Source organism: Zingiber officinale, chromosome 1A, assembly GCF_018446385.1.
Source record: "Zingiber officinale cultivar Zhangliang chromosome 1A, Zo_v1.1, whole genome shotgun sequence".
Lineage (NCBI taxonomy): Eukaryota > Viridiplantae > Streptophyta > Magnoliopsida > Zingiberales > Zingiberaceae > Zingiber > Zingiber officinale.
Genome location: NC_055987.1, coordinates 62,516,922 through 62,531,487, shown reverse-complemented (window position 1 = coordinate 62,531,487; position 14,566 = coordinate 62,516,922). Strand labels below are relative to the sequence as shown.

At 39.2% G+C, this 14,566-nt stretch overlaps 1 non-coding gene across 1 annotated transcript; it reads right to left on the bottom strand.

Moving 5' to 3' along the window:
• Nucleotides 1-8,960: 8,960 nt before the first annotated feature.
• LOC122039320 lies at nt 8,961-9,070 on the bottom strand. Its single transcript, XR_006128167.1, has one exon. It is a non-coding gene; the product is annotated as a small nucleolar RNA R71 (small nucleolar RNA).
• Between the last annotated feature and the right edge of the window lie 5,496 nt (nt 9,071-14,566).

The window sequence follows — 14,566 nt, the reverse complement described above, 5'->3', positions numbered from 1 at the left end:
CACATAAAAATTAACATGTGACTCATTATATTATCATGATAAAAAACCAAAAGAAACATAGGCATAAAATTAACATATGACTCATTAAGTTTTCTTGATAGGAAACAAGAAGATACATAGATATAACTAAAACAAAAATCCAAAACACATAGAATTAACTTGTGACTCATTAAGTTGGCATGATGAGGAGAAAGAAGAAACATAGGCATAACTAGAATAGAAAAAAATCCGAAACCCATAACATTAGCATGTGACTCGAATAAACATAGGCATAACAAAACCAAATTCCAACAACCTCATATGCAGTTAACATGTGACTCACTAAGTTTTCTTGATAGGAAGCAAGAAGAAATGTAGATATAACTACAATAAAATCCAAAACACATAGAATTAACTTGTGACTCATTAAGTTAGCATGATGAGGAGAAAGAAGAAACATAGGCATAACTAGAACAAAAACCTTCTCGTTCGAAAATAACATAGCTTATGAAGTTATCATTACATGAATTGATTTCATGGCATATTACCAAACCCAACTAAAACTACAAAGGTATCCAGGAATATGGGTGATCTCATGACATTCTAAAATCCTAAAAATAGTGAGGAACATAGTTACTACATAAATCCTAAATTCACCCCTTTACAAACCGTTTAGCACATTAAGAAACTTGCTAACTTTTAAGTGGAAACCAATAGACAATATGTATGTAATTGTAATGCAAGAACATGATGAATAATCACCCCTAAAATGGTGAATAAACTAACCTTCCACCAATATGAAATTAACATAAGGCATCCAAGGTGATCATGTTCAAAACTAACAAGAACCTAAACATAACTACACTTAAATCCGAAGTTTATCATATGCCTTAAGAATTAGCATAACATGGTTAGTTTCATGCAATCATAATCCCTAAGATCTAAGACTTCACATGTTACCGAGTTATCAAAAACTTGAGTTTAGTTTCATGGTGTCCAAATTTTCTAGAATCCAAACCTAAAGGCATCTAAATAAATCACAGGTTACTAGGAATGAAGAAATACATAGATATGAGAGGAACATGCCTTTGCATTTGAAGCTCGTATGGTTCAATGTTGATGCGAGGGGTTTGGCATAGAACTGATGGCCAATAGCTGAGCGATGTCGGTGGCCGAGAATGACCCTTACGTCTCACAAAGGAAGCAGTGACGCACAGGGCAGAGAACTCAATGATGAGCTACACTATGCCGACAATTAGACACAAAGTGGTGGCGGTGTAGGCTTTCTTGTCGATGGTGAGGCAAATGGTGGCGATGGATCGATCGTGAAAGATAGTGGCTGATCGAAAGAGGGGAAGAAGGATCAGTTGTGAGAAGTATACGACAGCATTGGGTGACAACCTCGGCTATCACTAGTGTGCTTTGGCGGCGAAGGCGTGGTGGTTGCGGCACATGGAGCAGGCGGTGATGAATTGAGCCAACAAAGAGCTCGTGCGTGAGAGAGAGGATAGCGGTGAACGAGGACATTGGCAAGGAAAAGGGGTGGCGATAGGAAATAAATGGGAGAGAAATAAACTTAGGTTTTTGTTTGATTAATGAACTTAGGTTTATATACTAAATCAACTCCTCGTTTAAATGGGTATTCCAATCGGGCTTTCTTAAGACTCTATAATTTATCCCCCTTAACTTTGTCATATTAATTTTATTTAAGTCCCAAAAAATTTTTAAAAATCTTTTAAAAAATTTTGTAGGGTAAATCCTCCATTATCATTAGAAATTCTATACTATTTAGATTAAACATTTTAACTTCCTCTAATTATGCATGGAGTTAGTGTGAGTGGATTTCGGACACTATAAAAATGGCTCTGCCTCTTTATTTTGTGGTTGTGTCTTTTGACACGGCCTGCGTCCCTTATTGCTTCACACCCATGCCAAATAGCTCGGGCAGAGCCAAAGTGGCTCCGTTATGTTTTTCTAACCCATGCCTTAGGGCACGAGTACTCCCCATGCCCCGTGCCAAAGGGCATGGAACTTATTCTGGCCGAGTTTACCCATGTCAATTGGCACGTTCAAAGCCAAGATGACTCTATTGTCCTTCCTTTTCCCATGCCAAATGGCAAGGGCATGGCCTTATTTACTCTTTAGGCCATGCCAAATGGTACGACTGATGTGTGTAAATATTATGATCGTTTATGCATGATTTAACGCACATTTACTGCTTTATACATATATATTCTTTGCATGCTCATCTCTTTTATCACATACTCATCATGAATACTCTTTTGTTCGAAGATATGCTCTTTCTTCTGTTTTGTGTTGACAGGGATAACTTTCGGAGAAAAAATAACAATTGTCGACACACCAGAACGAGGCAGAGAACACGGTCGTGCAACCTTGCACAGTCGTGTGGCCCAATAGAGGAAGAACATGGCACGGTCATGCAACTCTTGCACGGCCGTGCGGCCAAATAGAGGAGGATCCATGCATGGCCATGTAAACCTGCACAACCATGCCCCCATGACCGTAACCAAGCAGTGCACGACCTTGCCCCAGAGGCAGATCCCCAGATCCACACGGCCGTGCCAATTGGAACAGCTATGCAGCGTGGCTAGAATAGAAGGAAGACACGGTCATGCGATCCCGTACGACGGTACCACTCAACCCGAAGGGAAGATGCAGTGGGTCTTGCGGATCTCGCACGGCCATGGCACGGGCCGTGTGGCACCCATGCCCTAGCTTATAAAAGGGTCAAGAACCCTATTCATTGGGAGATCTTTGGTTCGAGACTTCGCTCCTCTCCTTGGGAAAGGTTCTCCCCTTTGTGGGAAACCCTAGAGCTTCTTCTACTTCCATCCCTTGGTGTTCCGTCCATCTCCAGAGCAAGGAAGAAACCCCAAGACATCGTAGACCTTGGCAAGCATCTCTTCTTCCCCTTCTTCTCACATCAAGGGTTGTAAGTATGCTCCACTTTATGTTTTGGGGTTGTTCTTCCCTCACAATGGAGTAGATCTCCTTTTCTATGGATGTAGGGAGTAGTTTTGGATAGGGTTTGATGTAAGACTTATGTTTGTACCTTTACTCGTTGGATGATTTCTCTTTCTTCGTTTCTACACTATAAGAAAAACCCTAATAGACATCGGTGGAATAACAATGGTTTTAAGAAAAAACCGATGTCTTTGAGTATTTTACACCGGCTTTTCCAAAAACCGGTGTCTATGAGCACAGATTTTCGCTCATAGACATCGATTTTTTAGGCGATGTCTATGAGCGCCTTTTTTTCATTAATAGACATTGATTTTAACAACGGTTTTTAAAATTCGGTGTTAATGAACCAAAATAAAATATTTTAATTTTCCCACTAGCCAAAATTTGTAACAGTTCACAAAGTTCTCTCTAAACCTAAATCTATAATGCACCCCTTCCTCCGACCATCTCTCTCAGCCTAAACCTAAACCTAAACCTAAACCTCCGACCATCTCTCTCAACCTCATCTCCCTCTTCCCCTTCCTAGATCGATGCCCCTTCCTCTCTCGATCAGGATCAACACACGATGCCCTTGCGTCTCCGTCCAACCACACCGCATCTCCTCCAACTCCTCCCTTTGGGTGAGAAGAGGAGCCCTTCTTCATATTCCGGTAGTTTTTCCTTCATCCATCTCCGGTCCAACACTCATTGCCACCGCTGGAGTCCTTCGCATTCCGGTAAATTTTCCTTACTTTCTTCCATAAACCCTAGGTCCTCCTTCTTCGGCCTCCGTTCCTCTGCTCGGCTCCAAGAGAAGTGAATCGTCGACCTACGCCTCGTTTGTCGCCCCTCGCCTCCTGGCCCGTTCGCCATCTGTTGCACGAGCGGCCACGGCGAGTACGAGTACGAGCGTGGAGTGTACCCACAACCGCAAGAGATTCCATGGAGCAAGGAATTTGCCAACTTTGTTCACCTGATCGGCACCGTTGGCGCGCCCGTCCAGATCAAGCAACTCAGCAGCGGGAAGGTCGTCGCTTGGACCCGCATCGGAGTCAAAAATTCCACTTCCAAGACCTCATGGTAAGGAAGATTCTATGATGGTATTGTTTCTGTTTGTCAGCCTGTATCTTCAACATTGATTTTTATTTTATTTTATTTTCATGGTAGCTTCGTGTGCGCAGACCAAGTGTTTGACGGAAGCTCATTTTGTTTAATCGATTCTGCTGCAGGATTAGTCTAACATTTTGGGATGACCTTGCAAATGTGGCATTCCAACATGTGGAAGGAGTTATTCCAATTGCAGAAATACTTGTCAAGTAAAAATATGGTTTAAGGGGATAGGAAGTAGAGTAGGGTTTCATTCTTGTTATATACTTGTTACAGGTAACAGAGATCCCAAATCTTATGTAACACCCCACCTCCTCACTACTAGTCTGCGAGGGCGGAGCCTACTGGACTACTAACTTATCTTAACTAACATTGCACACATGTAATGTTTTATACTTAAAACTCTCTAAACACTCAAAACATGCAATTAACTGGCAGCGGAAGACTAAATGGCTCATCTATACATACTACTCAGACTTATGTTCACAACTAAATCTATACATCAATCTAATCATGCTGAAATATATGTATTAATCTGAACATGCATGCAACCATTATACAACTCAGATAATAGGTCTAATGTGCATAACAATTTAAATGAAAGAATTCTAAATACATGGCAATCTTAATAAATTCTTATGCTAGGTCCCAAGGCTTCTATAGTCCAGGCATCACACATTCATCTGCACCTCCTTGTCGCCTTCCTTTGCTATAACTTTTCCTTTCCTTTATCTGCAGTAAGAGAAAATGCAACTATAAGCAAAATTGCTTAGTAAGCACTATCTAACTCACAAAACTCGAATATGCATGTGAATAAAATAAATCTAAAACTGAATGCTTTAAAGGAAATACTACACATGCTCTTCTAATAGCCAAAAGAAACAAGACATGCTGAAATGCTAAACATGTAAATCTTATTTCACTTGTTCAAAACTTATACTTTTATACTTCAGAATAATAAGTTTAACTTAACTGATACATAAGCTGAGCTAAACTGATGCTAGACTAATGTCGAATCTGAACTGTATTCACGTAACTGATTTGTGAAGTTTTGAAAACTATTTTCATAATAGATAAAAATAATAATCATGCTGCTGATGGGCCCGGCAACTGTACTTGCTATGCGCGCATCCCTAACTAGACCCGAGGTAGCTAGTCCAGAATCTAGTAAGGTTTACTAGGTTATCTAAACCTAGGGACGATTATGGGAGCCCAACCCAAGGAAAACTAAGAGTCCAACACAGTGTCACTGATAAAAGTAAAATACTGATTCACAAGCTAATTTATCTTAATTATTTATTCTTTAAATGCCTTGGTATTTTAACGAGCACCTTGTGTGCCAAAATCCCTAAAGTCTTGTCTTTGGGATCTACTTAAGGCCTTGGCCTTTTTCTTTCTTTTCTTTATCTTTCTTATACTTGTTAATAACTCTAATAAAAGAATGATTCTTTAAAAACTGAAATGTTTAAACAAATTCTAGCTTTGAAATGCATAAACAAAAATCTGCATACTATGCTAATCAAACTTCTACATACTATACTAATCAAGATTCTGCATTCTATGCTACACTATTTCTGCATACTATGCAAACATAAATTCTGCACTATAATACTTAACCAAACTGCACTATAATCTTTTTCTTAAAAAACTGCACTATAAGTTCCACCAAAAATCTACACTACAAGTTCCACCAAAAATCTGCACTAAAAATTCCACCAAAAATCTGCACTACAAGTTCCACAAAAAATATGCACTATAAACTTAATTAAAATCTGCACTATAAGCTTAATTAAAATCTGCACTATAAGCTTACATAAAAATCTGCACTATAAGCTTAATTAAAATATGCACTATAGGCTTAATTAAAATCTGCACTATAAATTCCACCAAAAATCTGTACTACAAGTTCCACCAAAAATCTGTACTATAAACTTAATCAAAATCTGCACTATAAGCTTAATTAAAATATGCACTATAAGCTTAAATAAAATCTGTACTATAAGCTTAATTAAAAATCTGCACTATAAGTTTAATTAAAATCTGCATAAAAATCTGAATTTCTAATTACAAGGAAAAAACAAATCTTGGATCCACTCTAAATTCCCAAGCAACTACAATCCTTTACAGCATATTCCGAAAACTAAAAGAAACACTAAATCAAATCTCGAAACTACCCTTACTGTAGGTGAGTAGCACTTACCTTGGTTTATTAGTCTTACAATCTGAATTAGGCTTCTAGGGTTTTCGGAGAGCTTGAGATTTTGGCTCTTCTTCGTGCCCACGGCTTCTCTTCGATGAGAGGATCTTAAGGAGGTGAAGAACTCTCGGGATTTGCCCTTCGCCGGCCGCCGGAGAGAAGCCTAGCTCCGGCTTGTTTCCGCCTGAGAAATCGTCGTCACCGTGCGCAGAAGAAAGGAGAGGAGAAAGGTTTCTAGGTCACGGGAAATAAAACCCTCTCCTAACTTATCCCTTTTATAATCTCCAATATTTTGTTAACTTCTTAAATACATTTTGCTACCTTTTCTAAACAGAACCGCCCGCTTGGGCACTTGGTTGGCCGGATTCGCTTAAGGTTCGGTTCGGGTCGAAGGTCGCGGGTTCGAATCTCGGCCGCAACCCTTTTATTCCAATTTATTTTCTGTTTATTAACTACCACTTAAATAATTTTCACTCCTCCTTTAATCAGCAATGCCCGCTTGAACACTTGGCTAGCTGCGGTTCGTCGAAACCTCTGACCGGGTCAGAGGTCGCGGGTTCGATTCCTCATCCGAACCTTTTATACCCATTTGTTTTCTATTTCCTAAATACTGCTTAAATAAATTTTCTTCTCCTTTTAATCAGCAACACCCGCTTGGGCACTTGGTCAGCCGGATTCGCTTAAGAGATGGCTCGGCCGGAGGTCTCCGGTTCGAATCTCGGCTTGAACATTATTTTTGTCGAAACTTCTTTCGTTTAGTAAAAATACCAAACGAACTCCAACAATTGCATAAAAATACTCTAAAAATTTATAAAAATCTCTAGAATATTTCTAAAGCATTTCTAAATATTTTTAAATGATATTAGGACTTGGAATGAGAAAATTTGGGTCGTTACAGTTGAGGATTTGATTAAATCTAATTTCCATGCGTTCCAAGTGTTGTCTCAAGGCTCGTTGTTCAAGTGTTTCTCTCGGTCTTACTTCCTCTCCACTTGTCACCATTAATGCAATCTGTTGACACTCAATCACTCAACTCACTAATGTTATCTCTTTAAAGAACTTAGAATGGTGGCAATTTCCTTATAAGCATTCGTTGACTAATTTAAACTTCTAAGGGTATTATTATAAAAGATAGGAATTCATATAAAAATACAAGTTGCAGAATTGAAAACTGATATTAAGGATTGAAAGGAAATTTGCCAGAATTAAATCTAGGCAAGACTTTAAAGAAAGATACGGAATTGGAAAACGTAAGTATACAAGGCAAGACTTTAAAAGAGATGCGGAGTATACTAGGCAAGACTTTAAAGAAAATATGGAATTGGAAAACTCAAGTATACTAGGCAAGACTTTAAAAGAGATATGGAGTATACTAGGCAAGACTTTAAAGAAAGATACGGATTTGGAAAACGCAAGTATACTAGGCAAGACTTTAAAGGAGATGCAGAGTATACTAGGCAAGACTTTAAAGAAAGATACGGAATTGGAAAATGCGAGTATACTATGCAAGACTTTAAAAGAGATGTGGAGTATACTAGGCAAGACTTTAAAGAAAATATGGAATTGGAAAACGCAAGTATACTAGGCAAGACTTTAAAGGAGATGCGGTGTATACTAGGCAAGACTTTAAAGAAAGATACGGAATTGGAAAATGCAAGTATACTAGGCAAGACTTTAAAGAGAAATGTAGAATTGGAAAATGCAAGTATAGAAATAACAATTTTCTATACCCACCTTTTTTCCTTTTTTTTAAAATTTTTGTTTTTTTTTCTTTTGAATTTCAACCTCTTTTTTTTTTTATAGCAACAAGATGACTAAAAACTCACTAAGATTAAGATGATAATGATAAGTAGATAATGTTGAACAAAATAAACAAAGATTCAAGCACAAAAGAAAAAGGATAATGAAATTGATTTAGAAAAACCAAAGCTCTGATACCAAATGATGTGAATCCAAAGAGAAAATATCTCAAGAACCCACAATGAATGGAAGAAGAAAGAAAGAAAGAACTAAATCGATAAGATTGATGAAAAGAACTTCGACCCAATGCTTAGGAAAGCATAAACCTTGGTATAGAAGATGGTAGATGCCACAACCTTGAAATGGAGGTTGATAAGTCTTCGAATGCCACAAGGAAATGCCTTGATAAGTTCTAATTCAATGAAGAACTAACAAGTGAGTGCCTCTCCATGCTTTAGGTTGAAAAATATGTCAAAGATACATGTGTGGTCATCACCCCCTTTATTTATAGCCATAAGGTGACCAAAAAATCCTAAAAGGCCAAAAGAAAGTCCATTTATTAAAGGCCTATGTAGACTACTTAGCCATTTTAAGCTTATGGCTTTATTACAACCCAAATAAAAGTTGAAATTGAGTCTAAATTAAGCCTACATATCCCTACTACATAGACATGAGACTTAAGTGCTAATTAAGCTCGTCTAAGGCTTGAATTAGGATATTATGCCGAATGACTTGCTCTTGGTCAAACCTTCTTCAATGGTAGCTTTGGCCTTCACATCTTCAATTAGTACATTAAGTGCTTCCTTCAACTTTCTAGCCTTAGCCCTTGTAATTGGGCCTTCATTGATGCATAATGGATCATCATTAACATCTAGAGTGGGTTGACCATGATCCATATCGTTAGCTTGTTGCTCTCTTTCTTTGACTCCATCAGCAACAATTCCTTGATAAATTCTATTCTCCAAGCAAGACTAGTCATATGAGAAATCTTATTGCAAGCTTCAGAAAATCACACTCAGAATTTTTATTTGAAGCATAGGATAGATACAATAATATGCTCAGACAATGCCCACATCATAGATTAGAGAAATGGCTAGTCTTGCATACATTTTATAATGACATCAACTATCTTACTAAGGTGTTCTTAGATTCTGCCGCTGAAGGGGCACTTATGAATAAAAGTTTGGACGAAGCCGAAGATATTATTGAAAGTGTAGTGCAAAATCATCATCAGTGGGCAATAGAAAGAAGTGGAGGCTATTCCTTTTCAAATCCACTAAACATTGGATTGAAGGCGCTGGAGGGGGGGGGGGGGGGGAATAGCGCTCGTGGCTATTTTGCGTTTTGGAGTCAGAAATCGTTCGAGAGTTAAAGCAGCAGAAACAAAAAGACAATCACACAAGAACTCGAGGAGTTACTTGGTTCGGAGTTTGTGGCGACTCCTACTCGAAGGCTCGCGATTGTTTATCACTTTCGGTGGGCAACAACTATAAGCTTGTTAATGTGTTTACAAGATGAAGTACAATGATTAAAAGAAGTGACTAAATTATACCAACGACAGTAGGAAAAACTGAAGATTCGGAGCTCCAGGTCGTCGGTGTCAATTCACAGCACTTCTAGGTCGTCTCGTTGGCAACACGTTGTAGAAAGGAAGCTTAGAACTTGATTGTTTGAGTTCTGCCTCAAGACATTCTTTTATACTGTGTTGAAGGTGCCTCCAAGCCTGTCCAAGGCACCTCCAGGCCGCCGAGTCGCACGCGTGGATAAGCATAGAACTGCTCACACCTTATCTGGTTTAAGGCGCCTTCAAGCCTCTTCAAGGTGCCTTCAAGCCTTGGTCCAAGGCGCCTTCTGTAAAATACTGAAAAATGGAGAATAATGATAAGAAATTTTTTCGGAATTTTTAGAAATTTTCTGGGAATTTTTCGGAGCTCGTATGGACGAGTTTACGGGGATAAAAACTAGGCCCGGGAAAGTCTGTTTAGGCTACCCTGTTTTAACGAGAAAATGTTTATTTTCTTTAAATCTTTTTCCTTTTCTTTTTCTTTTTTTTATTTCCTCCGCCGAACTGTGCCCGCGTGCCTCACCTGATGGTTCCATTTTCCTTCCTATTTCTTCCCCGATTCTTCTCTTCCACACCGTGCTCTAGCCGAAAGTCGACGCCAACCCGATTGTCTTCCTCGGCGTTGACGGCAACGCTCAATCTCCACTACTTCTCTTCCCCTTTGCCCTAGCGCCGACAGCCGAGCTCTCTTCGCTAGGAGACTAGGTGTAAAGTCGTGCCCTAGTCTCCAGCCGATGCCTCCTCGCCGGCAGCCCGAGTCCCTTCCACCTTTGGCTGCTACAAGAGCTAGCCACTAGTGTCGAGTTTCCTCTCGCACCTTTGCCCAAGATTCCACCAGCCAACCTCACCGTGCCCTAGCGTGGTCGCCGGATCCTTATCACCTCCGACTAGTGGAGAGGAAGAGAAACTAGTTGAGGGTTGTGGAGCAACAAACACGGTTGTGAGGTATAGGTATCGTGTCCTGTGGATTTGGAATTTTATGCGCTGTGGATTTCTTTTTGATCCAGCAGCTCACTTTGGGTTCGGATAGGAGCAAGGAAATCAAGCCTAGTCTTTCCCTCTGTTAAATCTTCGGTAGAGAGGGAGAACTTGGCACCGTTGCAGGTAAGGCATTTATGGGTATTTGGATTGATTGGGGTTGCTGACGTAGAGAGTAATAGTTCCTTGCAGTGTCGGCAATAGACCATTGGTAGCAATATTCTTTGGGAAGCAAGCTTTGGCAGCAACTTCTCCGACAGTGAGTTATCGGCTGAGGCATTCAACTCAGGTGAGTTTTGGTTTGAGGTTGCTCACGGATTTAAATCCAGATATAGATGGGGAATGGTTGGGATTACCTAACCTAAATGAATTAAATGAATTGGTTAGTTAGATTTGGATTAGAACTTGTGATGGATTATGCTTATTGCAAGACCTAATTTGAATGGATTTGTTAAGAAATGATTGAGGAGTTAGATGATGCAATTAGGGTTTATAATTGGATCTAGATTTATGTTAACTTCTCGAGGATTTGATTTAGCTAATTTATTTATATGTAATTAGCTAAATCTGGATACCATGTATTACAGGACTCTGATTCGAGACGAGTATCTCGACGTTGGATTTGACTGGATTAGACCTGCTATTTGAGGCGGGTACCTCTTGACTTATCTTTTATGATATTGTCAATTGGATATGCATAGTATTTTATAGCTACAAGCAATGATCATGTTTGTCTTTGGTATGTCACTGTTTGATACCCATAGCATGTTCTGTTTTGTCGCTTGTTATGTATCCATGTTTATACCTTGTGATTATTGCCATGAGTACCTTAGTTCCTAGAGTAAGTAACATACCATGCTTTACTGAGTTTAGGACTAGATTCTAGATTTTTATTATCTGGCATGTGTACCTATATTTTTATATCATATCTGATCTGTGTACCTAGACCCTTTTGCTTTGATCCATGTATATTATTGGTACATATTTTATGGAGGTGGATATGTTCAGGACCTAGGTTTTTATGTATACCATACCTGACTTGTGGTCTTATTATATTGAGGACCTGGGTTTTTATACCCTACCTGATCTGTGCACCTTAGATCTCCGAATTTGACCGTCGATATTTCGGTACACATTTTATATATGTGGATTGGTTCAGGATATTGCCATGCTTAATGTCATGCATCATTCGCATGATTGCATGTTATGCGATTGTCAGCTCCATTATTGTTGAGCACATCTCCAGTTACATGTATCTACACACACGACCACTCATGGGTTAGTGGTATATTCAGGCAGGGTGTGTTGCAGCAGGTGCTCTGTCAAGGGTTCCATTGGTCCACTCATGGGTTAGTGTGACGCAGCGTTGTAGCAGGACGGGGATCCCTCCCCGTCATTGTGTACCGGGAGATGAGAGCATTGAGCTCCCCCATTTATGATTTGGGGTTGGAGGATAGGTGTACTTCGACAGCATCCCGTCCACTCGGTCACTCATCAGGAGCAGTGACGGCAGAGTGCACGGTTGTCACAGCCCTACCCACTCGGTCTCACCATCGTGTGTGAGACGATTGACTGGAGAGTAGGGGTGACCAGGACATGTCATTGGTATTATACGCATTGATGCATTTATTGCTTATGCTTGTTGCATTTATTTGCTGCATTTGGTTGGATGCATATGTTTGACATGCATACAGGATTTATGACACTCTCGGTTTGACGACCCTTTTGTTCTGGATAGGAGTTCCTGGTGAGTACAGCTTTCTCAGTTACCTTTCAGTTTTGCATTTTTCCTATATATGATTAGGAAGTTGTATTCTATGTTTATTGCTATTAGATATATCTTACTAGACATGTCTATTGGTATTCGCTGAGTAGTTGAACTCACCCCCGTGGACACTATTTTTCAGGTACCAGGTTATTTATGGAGTCGCTTGGAGTATCTTGTCTGTTGGTCCCCACGTCACATCAGAAGACTTGTCTCCGCTTGTGTTTATTTTGTTTTGCTAGACGAAATTTGTGTATTTGGCTTCGTGTGTTCCGGTTTTGTTCCGGAGTGTTGTGTTGTTGTATGGTGTAAGCCTAGCCGGCTAGCAGTGTTTTGTTTTGTTTTGTATGGGCTTGTATTTATGTTTTTCCGCTGTGTTGGTTTTGATTTCAGCCGAGTGGGCTGATAAAAATATATATAACTGCGTGGTTGTTGTTATATTTGTCCTGCCGTGTAGGCTGAGATTATTAACTGTGTGGTTGTGTATATATTCTAGCCGCATGTGGCTGATGTATATTGTGCCTGTAGAAATGCTTCAGATTGTCACCCTTCGTAAAGACTTTAATGTAGGAGATTTGGTTTTGTTGTTCAATTCAAAATTAAAACTTTTTCCTGGGAAGCTTAAGTCAAGGTGGACGGGTCCATATGAGGTAAAGAAGGTTTATCCTTTTGGAGCTGTAGATATTTGGAACAAAGATTTTGGGATAATTAAGGTAAATGGTCAACGTTTGAAAAAATATATTCATGGTACGAAAATAGAAGAGGTACAATGGTTGTATTTTTCTGAACCTCGCCCTCCAGATTGAATTCTTTTAGCTAGTATAAATTCATTTTGTTGGTTTTTACTTGTTTTTAATTTTGTTTTCAGGTTAAGCCATGACATTCAAGGGAGGTGTTTGGGCCGTGTAATCTAGACACGGCCGTGTAAGATATCCCGAGGAGAAAAAGGTCTAGGCCGTGTCCCAGACACGGCCGTGCGAAGAAACCCGTGAAAGAAGAGGTTTAGGCCGTGTCCCAGACACGACCCGTGTCTGGAATCCAGAGAAGAAAGAGAAGGGGGCCGTGTCACAGACACGGCCGTGCGATGAGAAATGAATATGGCCGTGTGATATCATACCGCCTGATCCACATCTTTTTAGGGAATTAGGGCACGGGGTGTGGGCGGCACACGGCCGTGTACCGCCGCTCGTTCCTCTTTCCTATTTTCCCATTTCTAAAGGTTTAAACTACTTCTTCTAATTTTTATTTTTCATTCTTATTAAGGAGATTTGATTTTCTTCCATGAAAAACGTGATGGAGGAGATTTCGGCCATAATAAAAGGGAAGGAGAAGGTGGTTGCAAGAAAGGAGAGGAATGTTTGCTTTAAAGGTATTTCTAATGACTTTGGTATTGTTTTCTCTAGTGATGAGCAACGGTATAGATATTCTTCTTTATGTAAACGACCTCTTTTAGGCACTAGGTTTCTTGATGTTGAAACTTTAGAAACTTTGGGGTTTAAGGATGATTTAGTTTGGTTATTTGAATGGATAGGATGGAGTGGTTTAGTGAACATAAAATATCCTACTTATCCTAGAATTGTTTTTGAATTTTTAAGCTCAATAGAGGTTGATAATGTTCAAGGTGGGGGGAAGTTTAAATTTCATTTGTTTAATGAAAGTTATGAATGGACGTTGGGAGATTTTAATACATGTTATGAATTGCCAAAGAATGATGTGTGTGTGATTTTTACCCAATTTGAGAATTCACATTTTTGGCGACAAATTTCTGAACTACCGCTATTTGATCCTCATAATTCTAGAGTTTTCCAAATTATCAATCCTATTTTTAAATATGCTTACTTATTCATGAAAAACACTATATTTGGAAGGGAGGACAAAGAGGGATCAGTAAGACTTATAGATTTGTATTGTTTGTGGGCAATGGTCGAATATGTTCAAATTAATTCTGGTTATTTCTTTCTTAAACATTTGGCAAAATTAGGGAAATCGAATTCTACCACACCTATTATTTTGGGGGGATTACTTACTCAATTGGCCTTAGTATTAGGATGTGATTTGAGTGAATTAGAGGTGGTGGAGAGTTCTTGTACATTGGATTTTAATTCATGTTTAGCAATGAAAATTATTAAGCATGAAGAGCATGGATTTAGTTTATTCATTAAAAATGGTTTCCCTTTAAAATTGCCCAATCATGATTTTACCACAATTCATAATAAAGAGAATTGGTAGTTAAAGTTAGCTAGGTAACAATCTAGAGCTTTGTCATCTTTTA